Source organism: Dermacentor andersoni, chromosome 9, assembly GCF_023375885.2.
Source record: "Dermacentor andersoni chromosome 9, qqDerAnde1_hic_scaffold, whole genome shotgun sequence".
Lineage (NCBI taxonomy): Eukaryota > Metazoa > Arthropoda > Arachnida > Ixodida > Ixodidae > Dermacentor > Dermacentor andersoni.
The window spans coordinates 68,901,298-68,920,982 of record NC_092822.1 but is presented as its reverse complement, the minus strand read 5'-3'; the positions used below and the strand labels follow the sequence as shown (position 1 = coordinate 68,920,982).

The 19,685-nt window shown below is 45.2% G+C and overlaps 1 long non-coding RNA gene across 2 annotated transcripts in view; it reads left to right on the top strand.

The window, feature by feature from the left end:
• Window positions 1–275: 275 nt before the first annotated feature.
• LOC129384081 (uncharacterized) overlaps window positions 276–19,685 on the top strand; it is a 41,153-nt gene continuing 21,743 nt past the window's right edge. The window contains exons 1-2 of one of the 2 annotated variants that reach the window (XR_011890020.1): window positions 276–548; window positions 2,759–2,881. This is a non-coding gene — a long non-coding RNA (uncharacterized lncRNA). Of the gene's footprint in view, window positions 549–2,758; window positions 3,975–19,685 lie in introns of those variants that run through there. The other variant, XR_008611847.1, reaches the window with a different exon arrangement.

Here is a 19,685-nt window from a genome sequence, read left to right as displayed (position 1 = left end):
CACGAAGAGACCAAATTCGCCAGTGAAGTCGATGCATTTAGCGTCGTATTGAACTCGAGAGAAATCTGCAGCTAAATAAAAAGAAAATCATCGCATTTGGCAGGAAATCCCATATTATCTATGGCGGCTCATCTGCCGCATTCACTCGATACTAATGGAGCCGTCTTGCTTTTTTCATTGTTCCGAAATTCGCCCGCCGCAACCGGATACGAAACTGAAACGCGCTCGAAGCGTTGTCAACAGCCTACCGTCAGTGCATCACGAGACGGTGCAATGTTTCCGTTTGTGGATGGCGTGCGCAGGGACGCTCCAGGCGCTAGCGCCAGTTTTATTCCGAAGTATAGATGTTAGATATTCTCGAACTCGTGAAGTGAATCGTTGAAGTGTGAGCCACAACTCCAGTCGTGAACTTCGAGATATCGTTGCAAAAAGTGCGGAATGTTGGACGCAGTGGCCAGCGCACGGACGACGCCGTGTTGTGCATCGATGTTCAAGTATGACTGAGTGTCGACGAGGCAGTTATGTGAATAAATTTCCATCCCGTGGAGGTAACGTATGCACGTTTCATTTTTCTATTTAACGATTGCAAGAAACCGAGGCATGTTACTTCTTTGATATAAAAAATTAGGTGCGTGATATATTTTGGCCACATTATTTTCTTGCCTTGAACTCGCGTAATATGGGTAAGTACGGCATATCCTTAAAAAGTCGGAAAGGGCGTAATTCATGCGTTCGTCCTGAACTAACCTGTAGAGCCGTAACTTGAAGGATAACGATGGCATAAGGAAGCTGCAGACCGGACAGTAAAACGAGAAAATTACACGGACTTGTGTAGAACAGATAACCATTTGTATATGATGAAGATGTCAGCACGAAAACGAAACATTTAGCGAAGAACAACAGTATTTCGTCTTCGTGCTGCTTTATTTGTTATCTTAGTGTAACATAAAAGGTAGGAAATAAATTTGCAGGTATAGGGGGAGGCCTTGATTATCAAGGTAGGCTGATGATGGGCATAATTATTTCTAGAAATAGGACTCTAACTTGTCAAATGGAATGTCGGCACATGTATTTTGCCGTAAGTGCTGGCAAACAGCCTACATTTTAAGCCCATACATATTTTGCAGCAATTGCACCTGTAGCAGTAGTGTAATGGCCGTGGGTTGGAACGCTGGGCTAGCATTAATTCAAACATTTAGGGATAGTATATATTAACAAGGCTTGTTGCTGGGCTAGATGCAATATTTATTTTGACCTATTGACCTTAATCTTGCAAAGTGTGCATTTGTAGACCATTTGCTAACAATTGAGTGTTGTGCCTCCTCTTTGTAATTCTTTTTTCTCAGATGTCTGCTACTGCGAGCATCTCTCATTTTCATTATTGTCTGCAGTTTACGAGTATGCATTGTAGGACTGTATTATTTGTTCTTCCGTCGACTTCTCTTTCTTCATTTAGTTTTTCTTATACTTTCATTTAGTTTTTCTTATACTTTTTGCCCTTTCATTCTCTCTAACTTCTGTACACGGCTGTATTCACGAGAAGCCTGGTGTCAGAATTATTCAACACTGCCAGCTATCACAGTAAATGATCTTCCTTTGTGTACACAGTTAGAGGGACCCTGCAACGCTGTTTTCAATTCATCATATTTGCTCTAGATCTATCCTCAACCTGTAATAGAACACGGGGCAAAAGAAATTATCATCATTGCCCCACACAAACCCAAGTTATCCCTCAGAGAAAATTCAAAATACAAACAAGATTAGAGTTGCCTTCCACTCCAATTTTTGCAGCTTTAAGCTACACATTTCACTCTTCCATGACGTCATATGGTGCCACCCAATAGCAGCAGCGTGTTAGGAGAAGTTGGTGCATTACAGGCACACCACGTTCCTTCCTCCCTCCCTTCCGAAATTTCTGTTTACTAGAATGCTGTCTGCCCGTCATCCTCTTCTCCCTCCTTACCTCGGCTCGTACCCATTCGCATCTCCCCTGTCAACAGCACACACTTAAATGTGTGCCATCCCCTTCGAAAAAACTCGCTGTGCCACTGGCGGGAGTAACACGATAAATGTGGTGTGTCCTTGAAAAGTAGGCAAGTGTAATCAATATGTTCTTTCCACACTAACTTTTGGAGCTATAACTTGGACGATAAAAGATATTTTAAAGAAGCTCGAAGCTACGCACACAGTAATACAACAAAAAATAGCATGTCTTTCACCTTTGCCACCGCACAGCCTGTGCTTCTTCTGCTGTCTTTTGTTAGTGAGTGACTTCTCTCCCAACCTGCATTTCGTCTGTTTCTCTGTGCTGTGAAGCCTTTTCTCATTCAACACTCATGCATTCAAGAGAGGCTGTACAATCTGAACACTTCCCTTCCCACAGTTCATCTGATAATATCTGTGCACCTTTACTAGTGTGTTGTTCCTTGCCTGGTATTCTAGCTATTGCTGCAGATGCAGCTCTGTTCAATTCATTTTTCTTTCTTGTGCCATATGATGGCAAGATATTGAGTGCTAGATGATGGAGAGTATGGGTCGTAAGGATACTTGTGTATGTATAAAGATGTGCTTCCATTGACTTGTCCATTCACAATATGACGTTTATGTCTGAGCATGTACACAGAGGACATGTGTGGCCAGTATTTAGCTGCACACTTCTGCTATTCGCTGTACATTGTTCCATTTTGTACTCCCTTTCATTCTGCACCAAACTGCACAGTCTTTTGTGCTGTTGACATGCTGTGTACTATTTGTCCAGGGTCAATGAAAACCAGTGCCACATCACTGTTCACCATCGTGGGGAAGATGCCTTTGTGCAAGCTGTGCAGCTCTGCTGTGAAGAGCTGTTTTAACATCACAGGACACCTACATACACATACAGGCGAGAAGCTATACTGTTGTCAGCACTGTCTGCATGCCTTTGGAGACCCAAGCAGACTTTGCAGCCTCACAGTTAATCATCAGTACTGACAGACATTCAACTACTTCAGGGGTAGCTGGAAAATTTAAATGCAAGATTAACTGCTGCAACATATGTGCATGCATGCATAGACGATAATCCAGCCCAGGGAGCAAAACTATGTGAAACATTTTTTCACAGATGTGTTCCGATATGACAAGTGGTACATCAAAGAGAGAGAAGCCGTATAAGTTCTCACATTCTCCAGAAGTATCGGAGTTGCTGGCTTCAAACGCAACAGCTGTTGCTGCTGAATTCAAATGCGATCATAGTTGGTTGGTTTAGTGGCAGCTCCCTTGCAGTCTGTGCTGCAGCCACACTGTTAGCTTTCACTGCCAGATCACAAAAACTTCTAGCTGACCTACGTAGAGCATGTATAACAGGATGTGAGAAACAAAAATTCTGAAACACTGGTTAAAAAAAATAGTCACATATAACTTGTTTTTATTTGATTGAGGGATATGCATAGTAACATCTATAGCCAATAATCATTGTTAATGCAAGGATGTGGGATCGTTCCCCACCTGCGGGAAGTTGTTTCTTCATCCACTTTCATTGCCAGTAATTTATCATTTCTTTAATTCAGTTAGCTTGTACAAGTAATTTCCCCTATGTTTTCCTTGATGTCTTTGTTGACTTCTCATGATATACTTAGGAATTTGGCCTATTAAGAGATCTGGCAGATTTGAGCATCCATGGAAAAATGCTAAAATGTCTAGCAGACGTTATATCTGATGATAGAACATTTCAAGTCCGTCTAGGAACAGTGTTATTATGCAAATTCGTCCAGGAAGAAGGTGTGCCTCAGGGATGTATACTAAGTACAGCTTTGTTCGTTGTGAAAATGAACTCCGTAAATAGAATAACTCCATCTTCTCTCATGCATTCATTATACGTTAATGGTCTCCAAATTGCATGCGAGGATCAAACATAGTAACCTGCAAACAAGGTCAAATCACATTAAATAAACTTACAAAACGGGCAGCCAAAAACGGCTTTCGTTTCTCCACTGAAAGGACTGTCGTTGTTATCTTTTCCCAAAAAGGACGCTTATATGCAGACCCTGTCCCAAAGATGCACCAATGTGCCCTACCACTTAAGAAGGAACACAAGTTTCTTGGCATTATTTTTGATAAGAAGCTAAACTTTCTAGCTCACATAAGCAGTTTGAAAATTAAAGCATACAATTCACTGAATGTACTTAGTCTTGGCACGAAAACACTAGGGCTCTGACCGGAAATGCCTTCTGCATGTATACTGGTCATTGGTATGCAGTAAAATAGACTACGGTTGTGTAGTCTATGGGTCAGCCAGACAGTCCTACCTAAGGTCACTAGATCCATTACATAATCTAGCGTTACGCTTAGCAACTGGCACCTACAGAACTTCCCCTGTTCCTAGTGTATGCAGAAACTAACGAGCCATCTCTTGAACAAAGAAGTATGCTACTCATGCTTATTTACGCTCTCAGAGTTTGATCATCACTAGGACATATATGCTACGACATTGTAACATGCTGTAAACACGAATACACTATGCGAATGAACCACATGCCATCAAACCTCTCATACTTCGGTATGAAAAAAAGTGTCGCGAGTGCAATATCCCAAAAGAGGCACTTCATATTGTAGTTAAGCCATCCAGGTTAGCCCCCTGGTGCAACTTTACATGATTTCTAGATTTGTCACTGCCACACCTTAGGAAGCAGGATACACCACAGGAGCACATAATACGAGTTCCACATACTACAAGAAACATACAAAGATGCACGATTATGTGGGAAGCAGTGTCATATTGGGAATCTGGGAACAGACTGTTAGACTCCTGCCATTCGTGTCTGTTTTCACAGCCAAACGTTATGCTCTGTGGATGGCAGTACAAGTAGTTGTATCTAGAAAACACAAAAAAACAGACATTTTCACTGTCTTCCTAAGCGCTCTTAAAACCCTCAGTTTAAAATCCGAGCAAGAACGCCACGTCGGCGACATCCTACACACACTGTCATGCATAAACCAAACCACTCAATTCGTTTCTGCTGGGTCCCAAGTCACGTTGGGATCCCGGGAAATGAAAAGGCGGATATGTGTAGTGCTAATGCAGAACTGTATATAAAATAAAGGCACCCTTAAGGGAAAGGGTTCGAACTATTTGTAGAGCACTTAATAACAAATGGCAGTGCCAGTGGAACTTGAAAGATAATAACAAATAAAAAAAACTAATAAAACTGGTGCTAGGTGAATGGAAAACCTGCTTTCACCAAGAACGCCATACTGAGGTAATGTTAGCCAGATGCCGAATAGGGTAGACACCTCACACCTGCTCAGAAAGGAAGCACAGCCGATATGGAATAAATGTCAAGAACCACCTGCATTGCTACACATTTTAATTACATGCCCACTTATCGAAAAACGACAAAAACACTTCCACGATCTATATGTATTGCAGGTACCACTACACCGCACTCTCATCTTGGGAGACGGTTCCCTTGTTCGTTTTACTGATGTAATGAATTTTTTGGATGAAGTAGGTTTTCTCAACAAAATTTAAATAATACTGGTTTTACTATTTCTAACATTGACTTTCTAACACTTTGTGTCTGGCGCAGCAAAGCCCAAGTTCCTTTTGCACCAAAAACCCAATTTAACTAACTAGTTTTCCGGATATGGGCTGACAGACCGGCCTCGGGCTGGGCCAATGTATGGCCGGCGCTGCAGCGACAGGTAGCGACCTGGTGACAGCAAATGGGACGGTCATCGAGGGCTCCACTGAGTGGTGGCAAGGTAGTCGGCGATATGGCGAGGTCGTTCACCAAGCTGTGGTTTCTTTCAGCTATAAATTCATATACTCAAGAGGCTAAAGTATGGGACGGGCTAAGGAGACTTCAGGGACAACAAATACACCCATTGCCCCTAGTTGATAAAGAAGGAAACAAGTTGTAAGATTAATAATTGGGGGTCGGGCATGAAATAGATGGTAGCTCGCCCATGCCGTCATCCAACTCATCCAAGCTGAGGACGTTTTTGAAGGGAGTCTTGTTCTCATCGAGAATGAGGAATGTGGGATTTATTTACAGTATCTACATGAGAAAGTTAGTTCATCAGTCTAGCATGACTAAAAGAGGAATGCACCCTCAGCAGCCGCACAACGGCTGCTTAAAAACACTCTGTCCTCCCTAGATCCCTTGGTGAGGGAAGACTGCCATTCAACCTTCGGCCAATGGGAGCGTCCAAAGTCATCGTCGTCGACCTGCTTTTGAGGAGGAGGGTTTAGACACTTCCGCCCAGGTATCACGGAACACACCGAGGTGAGAGGGTTCTCGCAGACAAAGGTCTTGACCCGAGCAGGCACCTCTTGATCCCAGTGTTGAGCCCGCAGTCAGTGGCCGCCACGTCTGTCCATTGACAGACCACTTCTGGGACCCGTGAGACCACACCGCAAAACAGCTTCTTCCAGGAGTTCCCCCGCTCCAAACAAACTGAGACGGCAACAGCGAACCCACTAACAGTACTTGGTATGCCAACCATGTCTAGACATGGTGGCGCCGATGGGCTGTTGACGCGGCGCATTGTTGTCCTTACAAAGCGAGTTGCCGCAGCAGACATGCCGGCGCCGATGGGCTGTTGACGCAGTGCATTGTCGTTCTTACAAAGCGAGTCGTCACAGCGGGCTGGGAGAGCTGGGAAGGGCTGGGTCGCTCCTCCGAAGAATGCCAGCCCCTGCAGGCCGATTGTAACAGCACCTCCATGGCCCGGAAAATCTCACCTCGCCAGTGCTGATAACCACTGGGCAGAAAGAGAATGGCTGCTGGCAAGGGGGGGAGGGGTGCCTTGGCTTGCAGCGACCAGCTATGAAATGAGGACACCGCCCCAAAACATCCAACAAAAACAAGCAACTGCAAAGTGAACCCCACAACACGGCTCTGCACCGAGATAATGTATCTTGGATCTCACTTTAGACCCGCTAGGCTTCAAAGAAAACATAAGTGCAGAAACAAAGGCAGCATTTCACTACGCCAATTTTTGAAGGAATTTCGTGCTGACAAATTGAACAATCATGGATGGAGTCCTGCTAAATGAGAGGGGATCTTCTTGGCTTAACAAAATTAACATAACAACCCCAAAATTTAGGCGGGATCCTTAAACGCAGAGTTCAAATTAGCCTGCTCAAACCATCCGCATTGCTTTGTAACTTTCCCTTCTTATGTCTAATGGAGCAGTCATATTCTTGGAGACTGAGGCGCCATCGGAGCAAGCGGCGATTTTTGTGTGGCATTTGATTGAGCCACGTCAAAGGACAGTGGTCGGTCTTGAAGATGACCCTCACTCCATACAAGTAACACGACAACTTCTGGGCTGCCCAAACTAAACAAGCACATTCCTTCTCTGAAGCGCTGTACATTTCCTCTCTTACAGTTTGACTGGCATAGAGGATAGTATGTTCCTCATTATCGTCGCTGACCTGACTAAGTAGCTGTCGCTTGCGTCGCACTGAACTATGAATTCCTTTGTGTAGTCTGGCGCGCAAAGCACAGGACGAGAAACCAATAACATTTTCAAACTTTGGAAAGCATTCTCTTTGTCCTTATCGCAGTGCACGCTATTCCGTGCTCCCTCTCAGAGGGCGCCCGTTAAGGGGCTTGCTATTTGCAAGTAATTCAGAATGTAGCATTGATAATACCCCACAAGTCCCAAAAATGAACGAATGTCTGTTTTCGTGCGTGGCTGTGAAAATTCTCCAATCGTAACTGTCTTCAGCTCGGCCGGCCGTCTCGTACCCTGACTGACAACATGGCCCAGATAAGTAACCTGCGAGCAGCCAAACCTACACTTTTCCACTTTCATCGTTAAACCGGCTTCCCTCAACCGTGAGAACACCTGTTTGAGGAGCGATACGTGCTGTTCCCAGCTGTCCGAAAAAATAACTACATCATCACGATATGGCAAGGCGAACTCCTGCAAGTCTTTTAGGACAATATCCATTAACTTTTCTGCATTTTTTTTTCTTTTAAATAAACGTTTTGATATATATATATATATATATATATATATATATATATCCATTAACTTAGAGAAGCTAAACGGCGCATTCTTCAGCCCTAACCTGAGGGCGGGGGGAAAAGTGCCTACAGGTGAGATAAATGCGGTTTATATGCTGGCACTTTCTGAAAGGCGAACTTGCCAGTATCCCCGCACAAGATCTGTAGTTGAAATGTATTTAGCAGCGCTAACTCTTTCGATTCAGTCCTCAATGTTGGGTATTGGGCACAGCTGATCCCTAGTGATGGCATTTAACTTCCTCTAGTCCGCACACAGATGAGGGCCTTTATTCGGGGTTTTTACAAGTATTAGTGGTGACGTGTAGTCACTCTCAGCAGCCTCAATAACTCCCAACTCTAGCATACGCTGTATCTCTGCCTCCGTAATTTCTCTATGTTGTGGAGACACCCTGTGAGGCTTTGATCTTATGGGTTCGGTTGATGTCAGCTCTATCTCATGCATTATTAGTTCGGTTCTACCTGGCCGATCACTGAATCTATCGAGATAGTCCCCTAACATCCCTTTTAGCTCATCTAGCTGCTCGGGTCAAAGAGTGTGCGAGCTTACCGAATGTTTTACCACTTCTTCCAGGCTGATTTATACTCTATAAACTCAGTGCTAGTGTCATCCTGCACCTTGATGGTAAAGTTAACGACTCCGCTCAGCTCTCCGTATGGCTTCATCAAATTGCAGTGGTATATCCTCACCTCCTTCCTGCGAACGGGCATTTTCAGAGCATAGTTAGTATCTGGAAGTTTGTGCAACACTTTAACGGGCCCGTCCCAGTGAACTTCAAGCTTGTTCTTTCTTGAAGGTTTGAGGATCATTACCTGGTCTCTGGCGTTAAACATACAAAGCCTCGCTTCTAGTCGTAACAGAATTTGGCATTCTTTTGAGCTACTCCCATGTTCTTTTCGACTAGTTCTTGGGTTGCACGGAGCCGTTCCAGTAGACTTAGCATGTACTCTACCACTGTTGGACTCTCTCCTCTTTCCTCCCACATCTCTCTTAACATTCTCAGTGGAGAACAGAGTGTCCTCCCATACACTAGTTCTGCTGGCGAGAATCCTGTAGCCTCATGAGGAACCGTTCGCAAAGCAAACAAAGTGGCCAGAAGACAATTCTACCAGTCCTCCTTGTGCTTGTATCAGAGCGCCCGCAAAATTCGTTTAAGCACTGAATGCCACCTCTCTCACTATTTGACTGAGGGTGATAGACGGAACTGTGTACCAACTTTACCCCGCACTTTTGTAAGAATGTGGAAGAGCTGGTGAATACTGACCCTTGATCCGCCTGAATTTTGGCTGGAAACCCAACTCGTGCGAATACTGTCAAAAGGGCGTCTACTACTTCGGGGAGCTGAGCCCTTTCAGAGGGATTGCTTCCGGAAACTTTGTAGCCGGACACAGCATGGTAAACAAGTACCTGTAACCTGACTTTGTCTTTGGTAGAGGCTCTACCATGTCTATCACAAGTTGTCTGAAAGGTTCTGTTATTAAGGGCACTACCTTTAGTGGAGTTTTTCATGTTTCTCCTGGTTTACCCGAGCACTGGCAGGCGTCGCATGATCTTACAAAGTTTTCTACATCCTTGAAACAGCCAGGCCAGTAGTAATCCATAAGCAATCTTTCCTTTGATTTGTTTATGCCTAGGTGGCCGGACAACCCATTTCCATGACAGAGACTCAAAAGGTCCTCCCTTTACTTAGCAGGTACGACTAACTGATCTAGAATCGTACCCTTTTGGTCTCTGTAGTGCCGATACAACAATCCTCCTCTCTCTTGTATCGTCACGTTGCATCTAGCAACGCCTGCTTTAGCTGTGTGATGTAGTTTAGCTAAGCTGTCATCATTCTTTTGCTCGGCTGCTAGTGACTCTGTCCACACGTAAGAGCTGATCAAAGTTCTTTGAGGCCGGTGATAGTAATGACCCTCTCTCACTTGCGAGTGCTTCAGCTGGCACTTAATGCAGGCCTGAACTTTGACACCCTAGTGATCCGCTCTCATTGAGCTGGTCTCATTGAGCCTTGCTCGGATTCGGTTACTCAAGTTACCTGTTTTGCTACTTCCACTGGAGCAGCTTTTGCGTTTTCAGCCGAAAGCGATGCAATTTTACAAGATTGGCGTCGCTTCAATGTCTGTACTATGCCCTCTCCCAGTTTAAGCACTTTGTCATGCAGTAACTAATCCAACCAATTCGAAAAAATGAAAGGGTACTACAGAGACAAGAGTTTCGAAACTGCAGCCTCGGTCACGAGCTCCCCGAACGGTCCACTGATTTTGACTTTGGCCATGGGCAGACACACGCTGTGTTCTTCTACAACCTGTTTCATCCATGCTACTTCTCCCGTGAAGTCATCCACCTTCACGTAAGATGGATGGGCAATGTCCACAGTGGCAGCACTGTCTCGCAGCACCCGGCATGGTTTCCCATTAACTAGCAGGTCGGGAAGATATGGGCTTAAAAGTTCCATATTTCCGTCTTTTTGATCCACATTGGAGAAAACTATGCTAGGCTTTCGCAGTTTACAGCTATATGTCTGAGTTTGTGGCACTTATAGCAGCGGATTGGTCTAAAAGATTCGAATCTTCTTTTCTGCTCTTTTTGTACGGTTTCCCCATTTGACTTCTCTTCACTCTTTTCTGAAGTCTTTTCCTCTACGTCTACAAGCTCCGGTCGTCTAGTCTCCGAACCCTTTCTGAACGGAAATGGTTTCCGTGGTCCATTTCGACTGTCCCTATTTCCGTCCTCGGCGTTCAGCTTTCTACGGGTTGCGTACTCTTCTGCTAATTCAGCTGCCCTTTCCACAGTGTTTACATTTCCTGTCTTGCACCTACAGCTTCACAGATGGTGGGAGGCGTTTGTAAAACTGCTCTAGACACATGCATTCGATAATCATGTCTGCTTTCATACGCATCCGCACTTTTCAGCCACTCGACTAGGTTTGCCTTTATGCCATATGCAAACTCCGGATACCCCTCACTATCCTTCTTGCCCGTGCTTCAAAACCTTTGCCGAAAAGCTTCGGCTAAAAGGTGGTACTTCTTCAAAAGTCTAAAAAGACGCCTTAACTTTTACATAATCATATGCATCCTGCGCACTGAGTCTGGCGATTACTTCCGCAGCCTCACACGGCAACATAGACAACAACCGCTGTGGCCACGTATTCGGACCAAAGTTCATCTTCTCGCAAGTCCTTTCAAGATTTCCTAGGAACAAGCCTATGTCATTCCCGACCTCAAATGGCTCTAACAGCATATCCATGCAGTATGATTCTGCCTCACTTGATCATCCCAAAGCCCCTTCTCTCCCTTGAGACAGCTCCAAACGTTTGCTTTCAAGTTGCATTTTTCTTAACTCGCGATCTTTCTCGCATTCCTCTCTGACCCGTTATTCTCTTTCTCTGTCCCATTTCCTTATTTTGCTAAAAAGTTCTAACCCAAATTCATTGTCCTCCTAACTGTCCTGTTTGGAAATCAGCTGCAATAATTCCGATTTTAGCATTTCCTTGCGTACCTCCAGGCCCAGTTCCTCACCAACAATCAACAGTTCGTCTCTCAGCAGTGTCCTTAACTCAATGGTTGCTGCTTTAGTGCCTTGGTCCTGCTCGCTAAACATACCTAGATAAACACAACCTAGCTGACAATCAACAATCCAGCTTCCCTACTGTTCTAAACTGAACAACCACAAAATGAAGCCTTAGGGAGTCAAAGCAAGAACTAAGCACTCACCGCAGACACAGCACTACGTCGCAAAGTCCGTGTCACCGCTGTCAGCCAGTTATGATTGGGGGTCAGGCATGAAATAGATGGTAGCTGGCCCATGCCGTCATCCAACTCATCCACGCTGAGGACGTTGTTGAAGGGAGAGACTTGTTCTCATCGAGAGCGAGGAATATGGGATTTATTTGCAGTATCTACATGAGAACATTACAGTTCATCAGTCTTGCATGACAGAAAGAGAAATGCACCCTCCGTAGCCGTGCAACGGCTACTTAAGAGCACTCTGTCCCTCCTAGATCCGTAGGTGAGGGACGACTGCCGTTCAACCTTCAACCAATGGGAGCGTCCAAAGTCATCATCGTCATCCCGCCTTTAAGGGGAAGGTTTACACACACACTTCCGCGCAGGTTTCACTGAACACACCAAGGTGAGAGGGTTCTCGCAGACAGATCTTGACCCGAGCATGCTCCTCTTGATCCCAGTGTTGACCCCGCAGTCAGTGGCTGCTGCATCTGCCCGTTGACTGACCACTTCTGGAACCCTTGAGACCGTACCGCAAAACATTTTATTCCAGGATTTCCCCCGCTCCAAACGAACCGAGACGGCGATGGCGAACCCACTAACAATACTTGGTCCGCCGACCGCGTCTATAGTCGGATACAACTTTAGAAAAAAGGGGGTGTTTGCTCCTCTGAAGCAGAGGCACACGAGCACCCACCAATGGGTGCGCACTCTGGACTAATGTCATCAGCCAGACGGCCGGTGACTCCGCCGACAAAGAAGATGGCCGCCAACGCTTCGAACTGGGCGATGGTCCTGTCAGCTGTGTGCTTCAGCTCCTCGTCAGAGTGAATTTCAGAACTGTTTGTGATGGTCTATCATGCCGGAAATATTACTACGAGCTTACGATGCCGCATTTGTGCCGCGTGCGTTTATTCTGAGCTGTGATCCGGCGAAGGAACATTGCAGCGAGCATCGCTGGCGCTGCGCTACGCTTTGCCTGAAAACAGGATCCCGCGGCGACCGCTACGAACACACATCCTGCGTGTCTGTTCTATGTTGTTTTATTTCGCTCCCGAGTGAAGTTACGACGAGAAAAGTTTTCCAAAGACTGGTGCTTACTGTTAGCGGCAGGTGTGTTCGTGTACTGTGTCGCTGCATTTTTCTTCGGGCGGGGTGAAGTGATGGAGCAAAACCGTTCTCAGGAGAAATCAGAAAAGTGTACGCACATGAAACAAACTTACGAGTGTCTCAACAGAAAATATTTACAAAAGAAGCCTTCAACACAAAGATTTGTCGCCGTCAACTTAGCGTGAACCATCATTGTCAGCAGTGAAATAGCCGAGCTTCTAGCGACGGTGTTCGAGCGTTGTGTAGCACCGTCCATTGATTGCTGTCCACCAGTGCTCACTGCACGCGCAAGCTGTAGAATGCATGCTGTGAAATTGTGAAAACACAAACCAAAAAATATGAATTGTATGCTCTTTAAAACCAAGTGTATTTATTTAAAACGATGAATGAAGCATTTTTGTACCTTCCTGCCTCGACCGTATTCTCGCCCCAGGTTTGTAATGGTTGCGATAAATATGTTGTTTTATATAAGTACTTTTTCAATGGCAACTGATTCATTTTAGCTTGGAAAACGAGTAGTAGATACGCCGTGTACATGTGAACAAGCGCAAAAGCCTTGCAGAGCTGCTCTTTCTATTTTTGTTACTTGCTATGAAGGTAAAGAGCAGACGACGGGCAGTGTTGTAGAAGGCACAGGGTTATTTTTCTGTCGCTATCCGGCATGTGCTGTAGCACATAAGAGCTCTACTAAACCAGTCATCAAAATTCAAAAGTCTTTATTTATGCCGAGAATTACGCGTTTCAGGAGCACGATTTTTCGAGTGGGAATATTTTAGTTGCGGAGGCAATCGGCTGTCACGCTTCGGTCATCTGGGCGGGGCCTCCCCTTTTTTCTAAAGTTGTATCCGACTATAGACATGGTCACTTCGCATTGTCATCCTTACAAAGCGAGTCGCCGCAGCAGACATGCCGGCACCGATGGGCTGTTGACGCGGCGCATTGTCATTCTTACAAAGCGAGTCGTCACAGCGGGCTGGGAGAGCTGGGCGGGGCTGGGTCGCTTCTTCGAAGAACACCAGCCCCTGCAGGCCGATCGTAACAAGACCAAACCGACGCTCTCAGTGAACACTTCAAGCACTTGTCTAGCTCCACTCGCCGTTCGGATAACTTTCTTAAACGAAAATAGAACATAAGCCACTGAATCGGAATTGTATGCCAAACAATCCTTAGAACCGTCCTTTTACCACTGCCAGACTTAAAGCTTCCTTATCCGCCTGTCAGGCCCCAATAGAATCATGTACGATATGCTTAAGCGGCTGCACTTCGACACACAAATCACGCTACTCACACTTTTCAATACTCTCTGAAAACTGGTATCTCCCATCTGAATGGAAAGAAGCTATTGGGATCCCTGTTTTGAAGCACGGTAAAAACATTTCATTGCTGACCAGCTACTGCCCTATAGCGCTTACGAGCTGCCTTTGTAAGCTTTTTGAGAAACTGATCAATCGCCATCCCGTACATTTCCTAGAGTCCAGCAACATGCTCGACCCATTTCAGTGTGGCTTTAGGGAAGGGCGATCTACAACAGACCATCGAAGCAAACATTCGCTATGCTTTTGTACATAAACAATCCTTCTTATCTGTGTTTCTTAAAGGGACACTAAAGGAAATACTAAGTTGACGTGGACTGTTTAAATACCATTCCAGAAAGCTTTAAACGCTTGTTTAGTGCCGAGAAAAGATTTTAGTGCCTAGAAGAGAATTGTATCTGAAGGGTCCGAATACATTTTTCAAAATTCAAATCTCCCGCCACCCAACGGGGGAGGGGTGATCATGTATACACCATTACCGCCCTTTGCTGCCGTCGGTGAGTAAAATGGCAACCGACAGATGGCAGCGCCGAGCCAAGACAGAGCTGTGGATTCGCCGCTGCAGCTGCTTTTTGGTCAAGTGGCGTAGACTGTTCGGGCATCCCGCAACATCGCATGGGAGTTTAATTCTCTGCTACTTGCAGTTTGTGCGAGTTTTGCGAGCCAGCAAAACCAGCGCAGCACTATGTGATCAGAAAAGTACTGAAACGCGAAAGCGTGGGCGGCGCATAGTCAAGTGACAACGAAACCTTTCTACCACTCGCGTCGTTGTCAATGGCAATTTCAATGAGTTCTTTCTTCTGAGCATGAAATGGAACTGGACAAGTAGCATTTTATTTCATCTTATAATACAATGCGAGGATGTTTGTTGCAACAAGTAGTTGAGTGCTAGTGACAGAATTTAACTGAGGAGTGCTTTCATCATCGGGCAAGTGCTTGAATGTCCCGGGGGAGTCCCTAACCATGTCCTGCATTTACCTTGATTTCTCGATTAATAAAGCTCTGTTCGCTATAATATTGATGCCTTAGAGATCCTGTGGTAGCATCAGTCAACCATTGATTGACTGATGCTATCACTGACAAGGAATTTGTATTCTTGAGTACTGCATGAAGTTACCTTTGTAATCTGTTTTTATAAAAGTTGATGACTCGTTTTGCACATTCTCAGTGCAGATAGCTGTCCCTTTTATGCTCTATATCCAAGAATACACATTTGTGAATAAGAGCTCATGTGTCCTTCTCAGCATCCTTGTCTACATTGTGTGCGCTACAAATTTCACCACTAATATATGGCCCACAACAGCCTCTGGGTTCCTAAAGTTAGCTTTGCCGCATGGTTATTAAAGTTAGCTTTGTCTCGATTTATTTGTGTGGTGCGGTAGAGCGTACAAACGCCGAAAATCGGTTTTGGTATTGTGTCCGATTGCACTTTAGAGGCAATTTTCAGTCCAGTTTTCTTGAAAAAAAAAATGCACGTAAGAACTGAGTAAATATCGTAATCAGATATTGTGAGCTACGATTATTGTTTGAAAAACCTTTCTAGGGTAGACCAAAAATAGGCATTTTCAACTGGAGATGATGTGCGTTCAATGCATTCACTGTCCCGCTAAGCTTTGCCAAGAAAGATACTGCCATTTAAGAGGTCGCTATAGGCTCCCTGCAATGGTCAGGCGGCGCAGCGATTGGCTCAACTGTCAGTGCCACCGTGTCAGTTGCGTGAAACACCGAGGCGGCCACTGCTACGGAGATATCTTTTGCAGTGCTCATTTGAAATCTGTTGGACATTCTAAATTGCAGTTTATAGGCAACCGAAAATATGGAGGCCAATTTTGGACCACCAATGCTTGAGAAAGGACATCAAATTTACGGCTACAACCATGTAAATCGTGTCAAAGAAGTAAACAGCATGGACATCACAGTGAGGGGCTTAAATTAAATTGTGGTGTATTAGGTGCCAAAACCACGATCTGATTAAAAGGGATCCCATGGTGGGGAACTCCGGAATAATTTGGACCGCCTAGGGTTCTTTAACGTCAACCTAAATCTATTTACAGGGGTGTTCTGATATTTCGACCCCATCGAAATTCAGCCGCCGTTGCCGGGATTTGATCCCGCGACCTCGTACTTAGCAGCCCAACACCATAGCCACTAAGCAACCACTGCAGGTCGCAAAGTATTTGTCACAGCAAAGCAAGCATGCTTACGATGTCGAACTCGAAGTGAGTTAACAAATCAATATTTTATGCCACTTAAGTGAGCAAATACGGCTGTGGACGTCTTTGAACTGTCATTTGTTGCTTCATTACTTGGAGTGTGCCTTGCACCTCACAATTCTAGACGTTTTGCCGAATTGGCAAGTAAGTGCTTTTTTCTACATTGACAAAGTGCCCCGAGCATATTCTGGTATTGTCGTTTGGGCTCGAATGTGAGAGGGCATTACCACTGAAGCATCATAGGGAGCGTTCAGCTGAGACTAAAAAATGTGATGACTGAACAAATATGCGGTAGCGTGCACCATAGAAATGCTAATTTTCTAATACTCGATGTGTGCTGCAGTGTACTCCAATCTTAGTTTTGTTTTTCTAAGCGCTAGAAAACATCGGCATGAATGAGCTCGCTTCCAGCATTCGCGTCTTGATCTTGGCGCAGGAAGAGGCACAGTGTGTACAAACCTCCAGCACGGAGCGCTTACGAAGTTAGATTTGACGCGTAACAACTACTGCGTGTTTGTTTTGGAGCAACACAAGCTAAACAACTATCCAAACTGACTTACAACAGCAGGAATCAGTTCACACGTTTTTGTGCAGTTGCCACTGCTGGTTGGTCTTTATTTCTTTTCTTCTTTTTGCACTTACGTTTTAGTTAGTTTAACAGAAATTCGCAAGATCGATACGAACCGCGACGATCCACTTTAGCCGCCGGGTTGCTTCCCCTGGTTTTGAAGGAAAGCGGCACAATTTCATGCTGTCATCCCCTTCACGGTTGTGACAATTCGTAATGCAGCAGTATCTGCTCTTGTTCTTTTTGTTCACACTTCTCATGAAGGGCCTGCCAAGAGGCCACAGTGAATCCATTGGAAAATTGGAAAAGCAGGCTTTCAGGTGGGCCTGAGCGCACGGACAATGGTGAAATGACGGTGAGGGCCTACCCGCGGGTGCTCACCGCTGCTGCTAGGTGTCGCGACATGTACAGGCAAACTTCATTGCAGGGGGCCCATTGCGGTCACCATATGAGTTGGCCGCATGACTGGTCAAGTTCGAATTATCTGGTGAAGGCCAACTTCTGGATCGAAATAATGAATGTTTTGAGCCGTAGAAATGCGTGGGCACCAGGATTGAATTAACCAAAAATTCAAATTAGCTGGAGTTGAATTAACGGAAGTCTGCTGTACATATTATATATAGGGGGTCCCAGCTAACTTTAGCCAGAGTTTCAAAATATGCATTTGTCACATAGCTGTACAGAACAAAGGTAATATTGTTTGCCGTCGCCTGGAGATACTCAAACTATATATTTCTTTTCATTCCGCTTAATTAGATAATTAGCAGGGTGTCCATCAATTGAAAAAAAACCAGGAATTCTCAGGGATTTTGAATAGTCTGGAAATACTCAAGGAAAGCTCGGGTAGTTTATGCATCTATCAGGGACAATTAGCCGCAATTTTATTGAAAGGGAACAAAAGTCGCACTAATGCTGGCTCGAGTAATAGAGAGTAATCATAACGAATCATCTTTGACGCCGTGTTGTCGGCTGGAGGAGTTGCCAGTGTACATTCAACAGCCGATATTCCGGATGCCTGATTTTTGGGACATGCCCGATAATTCGGATGGCTTCGCGGTACCGCCATGTATGCCATAGAGTCAATGTATAAGAACGTCTGAAATTTCGGACGCAAGAACCCTTCACTGTCCGATTTTCTGGACTTTTTGCTGTAACCGCAGGTACGAAACAGCATTAATCAAATCAAAGCCACCACCGCCGCCAATTTGATTCACTCGCTGCTTTGAACTGGTGCTATCATGCGTAGATCCACTGGCAGCCATAGCCACCACCACAGCAACGCTAGGTCTATCTGCTTCGACGTTCGCTGTTAAGTTTCTTACTGTTCGGTGCCATGTTTTTCATTGTACAGAGACCCGCTCGTGTCATACCACGAAATCGCTTCAATTCATATATTAGGACAAACAATTTTTGCTCCTCCTCACCCAAAGCTCAAAGCACAGGTCGTCACTTACAGACAATTGCAGACTAGAACGTACATCACGCCAACGACACTAAGCAGGATCAATCCAGACCTTTTACTGAATGCCCACATTGCGGCCACGAATACAACAACTTAGAACACATGCTCTGGCTCTGCCCTGCCAACGTGGGCACGGACTTTCCCGACCAGTCCTCCTGGTACTCAGCGCTCAGAAGCCCAGAGCTCATCGCTCAGCCCAAGGCTGTCCAGAGGGCCCGGGCCGTCGCCGAAGGACTCGTGTTTACCGGCCCAAACCTAGGTCGAGCTCCCGGATTGATTTAATTCTTTCTCCTCAGGACGTAAATAAAGTTTGCACTCACTCACTCATTGAAACAATTCACCACTGTCAGCAATGGCGCCGACTCCGCTTTTGCAATCCTCGCCAATGGCTTCGAAGCTCTGAAAGCACGACGCCTTGTGTAATGCCGGTTCCCGAAAATCAGCTTGGCCTTAGTACAGTAATGCTGCGCGGTGAAGCATAACAAGTGTGAGAAGAGGCAGTTGTCACGGGCCACAGTATGTATTCCTTAATTATACACGCGTGCACCCGCCATGTCCTGTCACAGTAAGAGCACCGATCTGCCTAATAAGTGTACTGGTTGGCCTTAAGAGTTTTTTTGGACGTGCCTGTGGCGATTTGAGCACTTAAGGGCAATAAAAAACGTGCATTCATTTTTTCGGACTGCCCAATTCTTCGGATGTTCTCGCGGCCCCTAGGGAGTCCGAAAAACCAGACGTTCACTGTACAACGGGCCAAGAAGATGCTTCAAAGGGTCTGGGGAGCGAACATGCGGCAGAAGGATGACGAGAACAGAAAAGGCCGATGCATTGAGGAAGGAATGAGAAAGGAAGAATGCCATCGCTTCTTTGAAAGAGCTTGAGTTCAAAAAACAGTGTTGGCTGACGCCGAGATGCAGGTGTCTCTCACTGAAACCAAAATAAATTCTTCAAAGCAGTGAAACGCAACACTGAGGCATCGTGCACTGGTTGAGAGTATGTCAGGACAGTTGAGATTGACTTTCCACCTTCTGAGAGAATCTCACTTGTGACAAAGTTTGGGCCTCGTACCAATGAGCTTGCTATCAATTCATAGAAATAGCTCGTATTCGAAAATATTTGCTTCTGTATGCATCTCTTTTTATTCATATTTGAAAATGTTCGACTCGATTTGTAATGAGCTTCACCATTTTTTTCGTACATATTTTATTCCCTGTGCCTTTTACTAACCCCCTCCCTTCTGTTTTCTTTTTGAATGAAATAAACACTGCTTCTTACTTTTCA